The sequence below is a fragment of the Colletes gigas genome, unplaced genomic scaffold (assembly GCF_013123115.1).
Source record: "Colletes gigas isolate AHSC1104 unplaced genomic scaffold, ASM1312311v1 Colletes_gigas_Sc00012, whole genome shotgun sequence".
Lineage (NCBI taxonomy): Eukaryota > Metazoa > Arthropoda > Insecta > Hymenoptera > Colletidae > Colletes > Colletes gigas.
The window spans coordinates 3,717,124-3,732,071 of NW_025106641.1; positions in this window are offsets into that span (position 1 = coordinate 3,717,124).

Sequence of the window (14,948 nt, forward strand, 5' to 3'; positions counted from 1 at the left end):
CAACGAAGACGGCAGTGATTCTTTCCGTTCCAAGGAGCCCCTCACGCTCGAACGAGCGCGCCGGAGGTGCATCGAGCGACCCCGGAAACGGAAATAGAAGCGGCGAACAAAAGCGTACTCGCGATCCTGTGGCTGCTCGCGGACGCGGAAGACTTCGTTAAGAATTGGCAATCCTCCGCGATTCTTTTAACTGGAACTTCACCTCGGTCCTCGATTCGACCAAACTGCTACGTTGTCGTTAACGAAAAACATAAATAAAACCTAGGAACAAGATCGTTTGTATTATTTGTATATCGACAAACGAGATCTGTAACAAATTCTGTAAAAAATCTGTGAAAAATTATTTTTGATCGCAGGGCTAAATTACAATCATCTCTGGTGAATACACATACCCCTGAAATCCTAACCATTTTCGAGAAAAAAATTGAGTTAGTGGACAAATATTTCGACGAAATTAAAAAATTTCAAATCGTTATAAAAAAATTATGTTTGGCTACAGGGGTCAATTACAATCATTTTTGGTCAATAGACATATCCCAGAAATCCTAACGATTTACGAGAAAAAAATTGAGTAATTGGACAAATATTTCGACGAAATTAAAAAATTTCAAATCGTTATAAAAAAATTATGTTTGGCTACAGGGGTCAATTACAATCATTTTTAGTGAATAGACATACCCCCGAAATCCTAACCATTTTCGAGAAAAAAAATTGAGTAAGTGGAAATTTTTCGACAAAAATAAAAAATTTCCAATCGTTATAAAAAAATTATATTTAGTTACAGGGATCAATTACAATCATTTTTTGTGAATAGACATATCCCTGAAATCCTACCCACTTTCGAGAAAAAAATTCGAGAAGCTGTGAAATTTTTCGACAAAATTAAAAAATTTCAAATCGTTCTGGAAAAATACAGACTCAATATAGAATCGTAAACAGTGAAAGGGATGATTCTGGCACTTGATTCCGGGGTAAGAACTGTGTCTTATAAACCACAAAATTGAAAAGTAAAGCTTCATGACAATTTCAAGATTAAAGAATGTAAGACTGAACTATATCCACGGTACGTTAACCATACTTGGCGCGTATACTTCTCGAACAGAGGCGATAAATCTCGATTATCGAACATTTACGACGTATTAGGTGTGTGCCAAGTGGGGAACTCTGAAAGCGTCGGTTTTTATCTTTTCGAGAGCCCTCGCCGAAAACACGGCCGCACCTGGCGCCACAGAATGAATAGTGATTTAGTACCTAATCATATCGACCTAACAGTCACGGGAAAATGAAACGTACCAGGGGTGGAATTGATTAATCGACATTTCACGTTGTCGATATTTGAATTAACGCGGCTATTTTAATCGAAATTGTTCGAAAACCCAGTCATTCTTGTTCCCCGAATGACGTTGCTTCCAGAGCATAGTACATCCCTTTATTTATTTAATTTAAACAGTAAAGGTTGATGCAATTTTAGTATTGCTAGTTAAGTTATCATAGATTATTTGTATCGGTTGATTCAAGAGCCAAAATTATACAAATTTATAATTTAGAAATCCACTTATAATGACACGAGTAATTTCAGAAAAGTCTGATAAAGAATAATTAATAATTCTTTATAATGATATGTGGGGGAAGAATCTCAGCTATAATTAGTTTCATCTGGCCTCTGGTGATCTCTTCCAAGGTAATGGAATTTTTTTCTTTTTCTTTCCCCGGTCGTTTCTTCGAGTTGATCAAAAGATATCCTTTGCTCTTTGAGGAGCAACGCGACGACCTCCGTCGGAAAAGCCATTCCGTGCCGCGCGAAGGGTGAACGTAAATTACTTACGATAGGTTCCCCAACGGAACAAGGAGCATGCGTAAGCAAGAACAGATCCTCGCTGTGTAACTGTTCCCGAAGTTTTCCCCGAGCGAAATTTCAGCGAAAACTTTCGAGGCCTTTGTTTCCGTCCGCCGCGAGCTTCCCCGGATAATTGGTCAACAGGTAACCGAGTTTGGGAATACGATTCGAAACCCACGAACGTGCACTTTGCCTATACGAAACCTCGAGTAACCGTTTATGGCAACAATTATAGAAGCTCTCTGGAACTTTCTACGATTTTTAAACTGAAGCATAAGTTTCTCTGAACCTCCACGATTTAAACAAAAAGAAAGAACCCAGTGAGCCTCGAGTTAATTGTGATTCTGGGTCGAAAGTTCGTCCGTATGTAAATGAACAGATCTCGGAATAAAGATTGATTTGACTAAATTGGGAGATTGAAAATTGCAGATGAAAAGTGTGATTATATATAGAACGTGTAAAGAATTTTGGGACATCTACTTTAAAAATTCGAAGGAGCGTCTGACTAATATCAGTTCGTACTACTTGCACCGGTGTTTGTACTGTCCGACTAATATTTGGTCTTTCTACTTAAATTGGTGTTTATATGGGTCGGTGGAGATATATTACCTGTTAAATTTGTTATTAAAACTGTATTACTTTTTCAATAACAATGCTTTGTACGATCTCGGGCCATTACCTACCATTTCTACTTAAATTGATGTATCTACGATACTGTACCAAATCAGAACTAGTCCCTAACAACAAGTAATGATGTTCAAACGCGTCAAATTTCTGAAATCCATCGCTGTGTTATAAATAAATTACCCAAAATTTTCATTTACTTTTTAAGCAAAAAATTTGCTTCCCTTTCGATTCTATCACGATTCTTGGCCAACTTGTATCAAACATTTTTTACACTCTCCAATTTTACACTGGTGGGAGCTTTCGACCTTGGAAAAGCTTGCGAGCTAGGAACAGTTTCATCAGGAATCGAAGTCAACGTTTAGGGATCGCGTTAATGGCGCCGTTTGCGGCTTTGCTCGCTCCAGAAATCCTCTCGGAGTTCGACTATTGGGTTCTAATGAACGCCCCGCCGTCGCAAGAACTTCGCCTCTCCATTGGCCCTTGGCTCGATCGGCCATAATCGATCCTTATCGCGTTCGATGGCTTTCTCGTTGCCGGACAGCGTTCCACTTCGCAACTACGCCGCACAGACAGCTTGTCTTCGTGAGTTTCGGGGTTGGAACAGTTGGACCCTAATAGCGACTGATTGGATGGAGTCTGAGGGGGGCAGTTGAACATCCTGCAACTCTTCCAACAGGATCGTTCTCGTTCGAGCCACCATTTTTATCTCCGCTGTTTAGGATCTTCGACTCCATTTTGGTACACTTTCCAGTGCTTGACAATCTCTTCAACTTGGAAATAAATATTTTCTTTGGTGTTTAGCATTCTACAAAGTCGCCATTTTCTTCGTTACTAGTCCAAGGATTCTCTAACTTTGATACTCCTACGAACGAGTACACATTCGAAACAAGAACTCTGTTGCATTGTAAACAAAGAAAACTTATAGCACGACTATTCTCTCAACTAAAATGTTCCCAGTCACAAAATGACGCTCAGTCGTTTAAAAAGGAAACCTACGAAGAGTGGATGTTGAATCGAGACGAACCATCCCACAATTACGACTGTAAATCTCTCAATTATCATCCCCTATGTTAAATTAACCGAGCTCTCCGTGTCGAGAGCAGCGAGTGCGTAGTGAAAATCCAGTCAGAGTATGAAAACGAAAATGATCTCGAGCCCGGGTCGTTCATTTTTATCAGTCTGTTCGTAGTTGGTTTGGTCGAACGAGGTTCTAAAAGCCGCACCGCGCCGGTAACTCGATCCGCGTACCGAAAACGCCCGACGCGGAAGTTACCGGAGCCACCGTGCGACGAAAAGTTATGCGAACGTACGAGAGCTGGCTCCCGGTGACCCCGTCCTTTCGACGATTACTATGGAGGACGGCGCATCCAGACGTCACGGCGTCCCTTTATCCCATCAACCCGGTTGGGGAAATTGCGCCACCATTGCGATCCACGGGCCTCTCTGCCTCCGCCATTCTATTCCCGTGCACTCCGGGGACTTGGAATTTATTCGCCTTTCGTGCCACGTCGATTGCTTCCATCGATAAATCCCCCACTCATTGTTTTGCTCCTCGCGTCAACTTGGGCACTGTATTGCCATCGAATAAAAAAAATCTCGTGGCAATTCGAGCTCTCTCTGAATATATTTTCCTACTGTAACACCAGTCTTGAATTTTGTTGCTTCTGTTTGGGCCTTATTTGAGTTTTTTATATTGCATCTCATCGAATAGAAAATAATCTGATTTTTGAATCTAGTATTAATTACGATTAACGTCGAATGCTCCTAGACTCCATTGACTCGTTTCTGCCCATACTTTGAATTGTTTATATTGGGATTATTCAACTAATATATCTATTGTAAGAGATAAACAAACTTAATTACAATACTATGATTATTCCCCCGCATATTCTTTCCAGCACGACCTTCTTATTCACATTACAGATGGCGCATAGATCGAGACTATCACATTTACATACATTCCAACAGTTTATATTGTATTTTGTCGAACAGAAAATGTCACAGTGATCAATTTGATCTACCTTTAGATTTGCCTAAAATTTCCTTCCCCCCTGGTTGAGTGACAACAATTTTCGCGAAGACTCCGTTGAGGTAAAGATGGCCGATTTTCAAGAGGGAACTGAATAAATTTCTTGGACGTAGAACGTAGGCAGTGGCGTTATCGCGAGCAAGTTGTTCCGCCCGATAAAGTTCCCATAGAGAGACGTGTACGCGTTGAAACTGGCAGCGCGAAATGCCGAGTTAGTCGGCCCGAAATGTCTGGCGGAACACGCCGCCAGACGACGTGGGGCCATTGTGATGTTTTATGAAGACAGTGAAGCCCCGTCCGGGTGGCGTGATTTATTATCGAGATACTGTAACGCCAATAGCGCGATAACGTTTGCGTTACACGGCCCGTCCGACGGAGTGACGTTGACACGAACAGCCATAATTCGGTCATCGAAGCCGCTGCGTGCCAGTTCCCATTGTGTATTAATTTCATTCGCCAGCCATTTTGATCCAAGCGCGTGATATGTTTCTCCGTGAATTAAAATTACAACCGTTTCCATCCGTGATTTTCTATATTTAATTCTTTTCTGATCCGAGATATTATTTGGGAGACACACCGGTGGGGGAAGGGGGAGTAATAATTCCAAAGTCAGTGAAATTTCATCGAAGCCCAAAGCCACGTATCTCGTACGCGTAATAGGGAAAGCAATGAATGCAAAATGAAGTTCTTGTTTAGCTTTCGCGATGAGGAATATTAATGGGATTTCGCGGGAGGGGGAATTCCATCGGGGTGGAAAAACACCCGCGACGTAATAATAAAACTGTATTTTCTGGCGTCGCGGGCCGGAATTTCACAAGTAATTGTTAGAAATCGGGAGAAAACCGACGATTCGAACGTACGCGAAACAACCGAGGCTTTGTTACGCGGAATTGCGTGGAGCTTCGTCGCGATTCGGAGAGAAGAACGCGTTGTTCGACGTAAACGTCCCGCGAGTGGAGCAGACTCTACAGACACTGGGAAAGTTTACACAAGAATACTAAACGCGTAAAATATATACCGGAACTAGTATCAACTAATCCCAGAAACTACCTTGATTTTATGGAAACATTGATTTAACAATGTTGCAATAACAGAGTCTACTTAAATCCTGAATTCTCGGAAAATAAACCGGAGAATTGTTTAACGTTGCTCTAGGATCAATAATTCCCCTAAAAAAATAAGAATTTTTGTTTAAATTGAGAGGGGAAGACGTGAAGGAATATTTTAAGTAGAAGAAACCAACGCTTGGTCGAACGAGCGATTAAATAAAGGGAATACAAGACCGGAGAATTATTTCCAAGCCATAATATTATACAAGGCACGAATAGAAAAAATAATTCTGCTCGTTCGAAGACAAATGTCAGGACAGAGTTTGGCGAAACGGAGTCGGAGCCAGTCGGAGACGGAAAAGAGGAAATTCGCGGACGCGGCGATTGTTGCTAATTGCACGTTAAGTTAAATTAAACGCGCGTTAAACGTTACCATAAATCCCGTCCCCTTTCCGGCCCATCTGCGTTTCGTTCGCTGCTCGCCTAACCATAATTCACGCGTTGAATAATTCCGTCTAATCCCGCGGAGCTTGCAATGCGCGCGGTAATCAATTTTTCGCTCGTAAATCATCCCCGGATGATTCACGTCCGATCCTTTCACTCGCGTATCAACGTTTTGACAATATTCGCGAAATTAAAACCAAAAAATTTTTATTCAAGAATTTCCACTACTAAAATTCTCCGAAAAATTGCAAACTAGCGTCTAAAATATTTTTTGCAAAGACATTACGCTGTTTGGATTCGCGTTTGAATCGTGTGACAAGCTCTCGAGAGGTATTTTTTAAAATTGTTTTTAGTCGACCTGGAACAAAATGGCGGACTCGTTGTTCGGGGGGAGGCCACGAGATGAAATGGAAACGTTGATCTGGTTGATGGTGGATAGCATGGGGTGCACGTAACCATCTTAATGGCCACCCACGCCCCACCGAATGATACATGATATTAATCTGTCCGCATTAACCGTAATGCACGACGTGATTCGACACGCACACAAATCGCGGCGTAGCTTGGATGGGAGTTCGTCGTCCCCGACTATTACGAATCCGATGCAAATTAGACTCGGGAACGTTCAATCTCGGCGGCAACGTAATATCGAGTTTCAGTCACGGAACAGCGAGCTAGCGACGCCCGTTCTCGCGAACTTTGTAATTTGTTACGCCTACACACCGTCGTAAACAATAGCCTGCGCGATCTTTTTATTAACAGAAACGCGACACTGTACGAGAAACAAATAAAACTCTCCTCCAATCCACGTATGATGTTTATATTTTTAACATTGTATAATAAATAGCAGGAGTACGTATATTTGCCTATATTGCGTCGTTTTATTCCGTGCTGAAAAGATTGAATATAAAAATGTGATTGTATATAGAGCGAGCAGGGAATCGGGGTGAAATCGAAGAGGGGTTGATTCTGCCCAAAAAAACAAATCGAAAACGTGGAATAACATTTTTTCGTTGGATGCATTGTTTTCGAGAGAATCTACTTCGAAAATTCGCAGGAGCGTCTGACTAATTTCAGTTCGTACTACTTGCACCGGTGTTTCTACGCCTGTCCGACTAATATTTGTTCTTTCTACTTAAATTGGTGGTTATATACTTTGATGGGGATGTTATCTATCACGCTAAATTATTATTTTTTCAATAACAATGCCTTGTACAGTGTCTGATCATTATGTACCATTTCTACTTAAATTGGAGCTTCATTAAAGAATCAGAACTACTCACTGACAATAAGTAATGGTCAAACGCGTCAGAAAAATTTCTGAAATCCACCACTGAATTAGAAAACATATTTCTTAAAATTTCGAGGTACTTTTTAAACGAAAAATTCGGTTCCTTTTCGATTCTATCGCGTCTCGTGTTCAATTTGCATCGAATATTTGAGTTATTCATTATTGTGCAAGAGTCGTTCGGAGTGAAATATTCACGGACGGAGCCAAGTTTCTTCCCCGTCGACGCGTTCGTCGAGTATCGGTAAAGTGCAGCGAACAGTGCACCGCCCAATTACTTAGATAGACGATTAGAAACAGGGAGCACCGTGACACGCAAATCCTTCCGAACGGTTAGCCTTATCGCGCATTCGGGATGAAATACGACCGGGCGTAATGGTTTCCGTAGCATCGCGACTGCTAGTCTGGACCTACTTTCGACTTCATCGACGATTCCAAACCACATTGCGGAACCCGGGCGTCCCCAGCCTCGCGGGGATATCGAATTAACGCTTAACCGTGGTCTCAGGCGTTCTAATTAGGAAATTAATGAACCGTCGAGAGCTTTAGCCGATACTAGAATCGAGTAACTCGATGCGATAGTAATTGTTTTTCTGAAATATTTTCTTAAAACAATTGCGTTGCATCGAATTTAAATTCAATCCACGTTCGTGAAATCGTGGGACCTTACGGTTCATTACGGAGCTTCCTTATTCGCGAGGCAACGGTTGCGTTCGATAGGAGCAAGGGGATGAATCTCTGATGCAAATGTCTCGATAATATTTGAACAGCCCCGGAACTATCGGGAGATGCGAATTCTGCTCACGGGGCCTCGAACGACGGCGTCGTGTCACGAGAAACACGCGACGCCGCGGGCTCCGCGTCTCACGAATTATTAACGCTGCTTGATCCTCGTTATACTGCTTATCAGCGTCGTCGCCATAATTATTATTGTCACCATTATCGCCCACGCTGCCATTACCGATATAATTGCTATTTTTATTACGCCTTTGCTTCCATTTAACGACTCTATCACGTCACAACGAGCTTCGTCACAAACTTACAGAAATTCTCTACTCTGATTCCATAAAAAAATTATACAAATCTACCAATACCAAGTCTCTAACGCGTTTCTAACTCTATTATTATCGTCCTCATCATCGTCAACGTTATGATTTTTCTCGATACCATCGCGTCCACCATTGTTATTATCCCGATTCGCATCGTTGTCGGAGCAGTCGTAATCGTTACTGTCATTACCGATGGTATGTCTCGTCGATGCGTGCCGCGAATTCTGCGCTCGGGTCCCGGAAGGAGACGTCGGGGAGCCGGAGGACGGGGATCTGCGTCGAAGAACGCGAGGTACGCATCGATCCTGCGGACGTCGGCTTGCTGTGCTCGCGGCTTCGCCTCGTCCTTGTAAATTAAGCTCTATTAATATCTCAAGCATGCCCGGCCTTCCCGTAGCTACCAGGAATTTCAGCATCGCGCGTGAACCGGCACACATTCGCCGCGTTATTGAATTTCCTTTCTGTCTACTTAGCACTCCAGCTGTAATTTTAGTCCTGGCTGCCGGTTCTGGGGCTTCCGCGCCCCGGCTTGGCTCTGCAAACGACGTCAGAACTGCGATTCTCGCGTCGTCCGCCCGATTATACGCTTTGCTCTTCGGAGGGGAAATAAAAACGATATAAGTAATTAAAATCGATGTTTTTAGGTGAATTCTGGAGGACGAGAACGAGTGACCCACGTTATGTTTTGACCGCTTTATGACAAGTTTCTTGCAATCTAGATGAGTTTCAAGCGACTTACAACATACTGCAAGTGACCCATGATAAATTATGAGTGCCCCACGACATGATTTCACTACTTTATAGCAAGTTTCCCGCAATCTAAATGAGTTTCAAGTGACCCACGATGAATTACGAATGGGCCACGATAATTTTTGAACGACAGACTAGAAATTCGACCAACCTCGAGCTTCAAACGGCACATTGTTAAGTTACCCAGTGATCCACGGATAAATCGAGCCTGATGCACTGCCCACTGGGAGTTAGAAATGATTTCCAGACTCTTGTACACGTAACATTACGTACGAAGAGTAACGAATAAATAAAGTTTCCGTGTAAACGAATGAACGTGTCGTTTATTCAGCCCATCCTCGCGCGCGTGGTACCTTAATCTCGGTCCCTTCAGCTACGTAACTCGTTCCCCGGACGTCGAATGGTCGTGTTCAACGTAATCGCCCGGTACTTCGTGCCGTTGTAAGGCGGTTTCGTCGTTAATTTCACGACTTCCGCCGAGCTAATGGCCCCTTATTCCGGTTTAGTGCCACGAAGCTCGCGTTAAACCTCCACCCGCGGAAGTTGAACGCACTCGCTCGATTTGCACGCCGCGTTCGAATTCACGGATTTCACGGGGACTCGAAAAAAAATCGTCGGGGCTTTCCCCCCGGCCTCGGTGATCAAATTTTTTGACAGCGACTCGCGAAATAAATCGACCGTTTAATCTTGCCGCGTCGCTCGGCCAGCCAGTTTTCATGCGTTCCGATGCAATTTCTGTCGGGTAATCTGATCGTCACGGTCCTCGTGTCCCGTTTATTCCTAGACAAATTTGTTCACCGGGGGTTTTTTTTATTTATTTATTCGATATACTGTCGGTTTGAAACACGTTTAACGATCAAACACAAAATTTCGGTTCGTGTTGTATTAATTCGTGGCGGGTCTGTAAAGAGCCAAGTCAGCTTCGATCAGTCTTTGTTTCTCGGTAGAAGTCGCGAAAATCGATTCGTTTTTACCCCCTCCCTCCAGGGACGAAGACTCCCGGGTGCAGTTTCCTTTCGAAACTTTCGTGCTCGAGGAACGGTTTCCACGGAGTTATTAAATTCCTCGTCGATGGTTCGTAATTGAAATTTTCTTTCTCTCGTCTGTTCCTCGGTTCGACGACCCCGCCGCGATTGCTATGACGTCGCGACTGATACAACGCGAGGATACCCGAGACTCTCGACAAGTTAGGGGCTTATTAATATCTCGCTAACCGAAATCTTCCCCCAACGAATCGAAGCGTGTTGAATTTCGGCTGGAACTTCCTAGAGCATTTCGATTGGCCACTCGACGCGAACTTTAGTTAATTCCTCCGCTCGATTTTCCGCCGTGGAGCGCTTGATCCTTCGTATTAATCCGGTAATAGGAACCTGATTGGAAATGAGGAAAACGAAGGGCGATCGGGAGGAACTTTCGACCGGCGAACGCACGTTACGATCTCGTTACAGAAATTCCATTCCCTGCCATATTTGATCGAGCTCGATCAAGATTCAGTCGAGGAAGAACTTACGACTTTCGCCATTACGTTTCATTATCTCTGATTAAATGAACGTTTAGCTGTAACACCCGAGGGAAACTCCTTTTCCTGTTCTACACTATTTCCACAATCTTCGTTTCTTGTTTCTTAATAATCTCTAGCAACAGAATCTGTACCCTTTGGTATAAGAAATTATTTTCTATGAACAGAGTTCCAGAGTTTCAGTAGCTGAATAACAAAATAAAATTTTGTAACCCAAATCTTGTGGTTACAGTCGATATGAGAAATATTAAAAATAGGGGAGGTTGTCCAGCTACCCCCAGCACTCAGTTTTAGCTATTCGACCGTCCCGAATTCTCGCCCTTCTGTTCCGAATTCGTTGCACTGGCATTTTAGGGGTCGAAAGCCAGGAGTCCCCGGATTCCGAGCATCGACTCGGACGACTGGGATTTTCGAAATTTCACCGTTCGTATCACGCGCGCCATTGTCGAATCTAATTCCAACGGGAGCGGCGAAACGCATTCAGGAAAGTCTACTTAATTCTCGCTCGCTGCGGGAAAGTCTACTTAATTCCCGCCGACTGTAATCTCCATATTCAAGCGTTCGCGAGGATGTAGTTGGGAATTAGGGGGATTTTTTATTTCGTACGTTCCAAAAAGAATCCCCTCCATGGGATTCCTACGAGCTTTAACTATCCCAAATTATCTCTTTCGATTATTAGACCGAAGCTCAACAAATTTACCTAGCTTCGAGAATCATGCTCTTCGTTGCATTCAACGGGGGTAGGTCTATTCACTAAAAATGATTGTAATTGACTCCTGCTACCGAAAATAATTTTTCCAGACGGATATGAAATTTTTTAATTTTGTCGACAAATTTTACACCTTCTCGAATTTTTTTCTCAAAAATGGATAGGATTTCGAGGGTATGTCTAATGATAAAAAATGATTGTAATTGACCCCCACAACCGAAAATAATTTTTCCAGAACGATTTGAAATATTTTTTTCTCGTCGACAAATTTCAGGGAAACATGTCAATGTATGGTCAGACATTATATTTAAGAAATTTTTTTCTCGAAAGTGCGTAGGATTTCGATGGTATTTCTATTCACCAAAAATGATTGTAATTGACCCCTGCAGCCAACCATAATTTTTTTACAACGATTTGAAATTTTTTAATTTCGTCGAAAAATTTGTCCACTTACTTAATTTTTTTCTCGAAAATGGTTAGGATTTCAGAGGTATGTTTATTCACCAAAAATGATTGTAATTGACCCCTGCAGCCAACCATAATTTTTTTACAACGATTTGAAATTTTTTAATTTCGTCGAAAAATTTGTCCACTTGCTCAATTTTTTTCTCGAAAATGGTTAGGAATTCAGGGTTATGTCTATTGACCAAAAATGATTGTAATTGATCCCTGTAGTCAAATATAATTTTTTTATAACGATTTGAAATTTTTTAATTTTGTCGAAAAATTTGTCAACTTACTTAATTTTTTTCTCGAAAGTGGGTAGGAATTCAAGGGTATGTCTATTCACCAAAAATGATTGTAATTGACCCCTGTAGCCAAACATAATTTTTTTATAACGATTTGAAATTTTTTAATATAATTTTATTTCGATGGCCGAACACAAATTTTTCCAAGCTTAGGGTTTGCTCGCAAACATTTTCCAACATATTTCTCGAAGATTGGGTATTTGGAACGGGGGAATAGTCTTTGTCGGAGGGTTAAGCAGCCTTCGTGTTCGCCGACAGAGCCACAAACGGTGGTAGTCAGCTGCCGGAAGCGACCGCGAAGGGTCGACCAAGATGTCTCCGGCCGTTTGATCGAGCGACGTCAGTTTCCGGTGGCCGTTGGCCGGCCAGCGTTTCGCGATTCGCGGGCCAAAATAAACCCCGAACGAATTAGAAATTCTTCTCCAGCCCTACGCGCAGAAGGGGGGGTGAGAGACTAACTAATGGAGTTCCCCAGGATATTGGGTCGCGGATAAGTTCGTGCCAGTCGTCAAGTCTCCGCGAACTTTTTAAATTCGAAGGGTGAAAACTTTTCGTTCGACAGGATCGGCCTCGATATTTTTTATCGCGTCGCGCCCATCCCTTATCGAACCGTCGGCTTCCACTCTATTACCCTAAACAAAGCCGTCTCGTCTTCTTTTGTGCATTAGAATACCCGCGGTAGAGAAGCTTCCGGCCATTTAAAAACCAATCCCTCGAAAGAGATTTTAATTTCGCGCATTGAAAACCGTAAAAGACCTTCTACATTTTCCAGTAGATTAACGGGTTCGATTAAACCGCACGACGTATTAAACAAATTTCAATTATTCCACGGCAATCCCCATCGCATTATCGTAATTCCGGTTGCTTTAAGTGTACACGTAACAAAACTAATTTAGACCGCGGTGAATTCGACTGATTTCCCGGCTCGTCCGTGTCATCGAAGCATACATTATATGTAATTCCATTACAAAAGTACAGTATCGCCATTATTCATTCGTTATTGACGACCCCTGTTCGCAGTTCGCTGACCCACATGTGGGCAGCAAGCGTCCTCGAAACTTTTCACTCAGAAATCAGTTTAAAATTTCACAGAAACGCAACACTCTCCAGTAACTCCTATTACATTGCACCGTTTTATCCAGTGGTAAAAAAAATTGAACCTAAAAATACGGTTATACATAAAACCAATAGGAAATCGGGATGAAATCGAAAAGGGGTTGATTCTGCCTAAGAAAACGAATCGAAAACGTAGAGTAACATTTTTTCGTTGGACGCACCATTCTCGAGAAAATCTACTTAAAAAATTCACAGGAGCGTCTGACCAATATCGGTTCTTACTACTTGCGCCAGGTTTTACTAAACCTGCCCGATTAATATTCGTTCTTTCTACTTAAAATTGGGGTTCTGCTCAGAAATCACTATAAAACTTAAGCTTGATTAATTTAATTACGTTTATAACAATTAATAGAAGCGATACGAGGCAAAGGAAAGCTTCCGTTGCAGCCCCGTTGCTCCTCGACTTTTCAATTTTGTTCGGGAGTTAAGCGACGCGATTTCAGGGTTTTCCATCGCGAAAGACTAGGAATTTCCAGCGAGAAATCTCCCGAACGAACTTATATTTCCCCCCGCCCCCTCTTTCCAAGAATTTTATATATACTTCGGGCCGCGATATAACCCAAGTTTCGAGGGCGTTTCGCGTTCGTCGATTTTTTTCTTTATTTCTACTCGAACCGCCCCGGCCACTTTCGAGCCACTGTATTTTGCTGTCCGTGCATTATGAATCAGCTTTCTCGCGAGCACAACTAAAATTGTACGACGAACGATGCGTATCGGGACGGAATAATGGCCGCCTGTGGGTCTCGTGCGACGTAAAATATATTATTTCCATGAATTATCATTTAATCTCTATCGAGGATAGCTGAAAAACATCGGGCTCTAATTATCCACGAACTTATCTCGCCCGACACGCGTAAACGGACAGAAAAATCGCAGCCACGGGGACTCGTTAGTCGGTCGAACAGAGAGGGTCCATAATGGACGTCGTTCATGGCGTAAATGCTTAAGCATTTTCCTCGACAATGCCCGCAATTGACTTCCTAACTGCTCCTGGCCATTTCTGGCTCCCTTCGTCCGTGTAATGGTCGGGATCGATGATTGCTCGCGGGAAAATATCTCCCGCCAAATAAATGCCCCTTAATTTCACAGCTCTCCAAGAAACCACTCTCCATTTTACAATCATTCTTACACACGGAATATTTTCTCACAACGAGACAGAGCTTGGATACATTTTTTCGACTCGTTCGCGAGACTCTGCTCGAAAAGATTTGCCTCGGAGTCGTAATTTATTTCGTTCCAGTTGCTTGCATCGGCGAACCAGGCGATCGAACGATTGAAAATAATTATGTGAACAGCGTTTAGTCGCGAGGAAATTATACGGTGATATCTGATCTTGCTAATGAGCCGAATGCACGCGTTGTTCGCGAGCTCAACGTTGGCAACGTTCGGTTTAATGGGGCATTTTCTTGCTCTCCAAGTGGATCTTCATTGCGGGGGTAAAACGAGCCCAATCAACTTAATATTATGCGCATGAACTTCGAATTCCACGTAATCGTCGACGCGTTTAATGGCCTGGTGGTCACTCTTTAAACCATTTGTAATTTTCATATTTTTTGCAAGGAAACTACGACACCTTTCGTAATAAAATTTACAAGGTTCATCCATACAGGTTCGATCAACATTCTGAAATTTTTTAGGCTCGCTGGATATTAAAGCGATAAGATATATTAATGGCAGAATAGTTTATGAGTGAACAAATTACATGTAATAGAAACCGTGTTAACTATGAAGAATCAATAGAATCTGACAATCTAACAAAATGACTTCACTCGACACAATTAG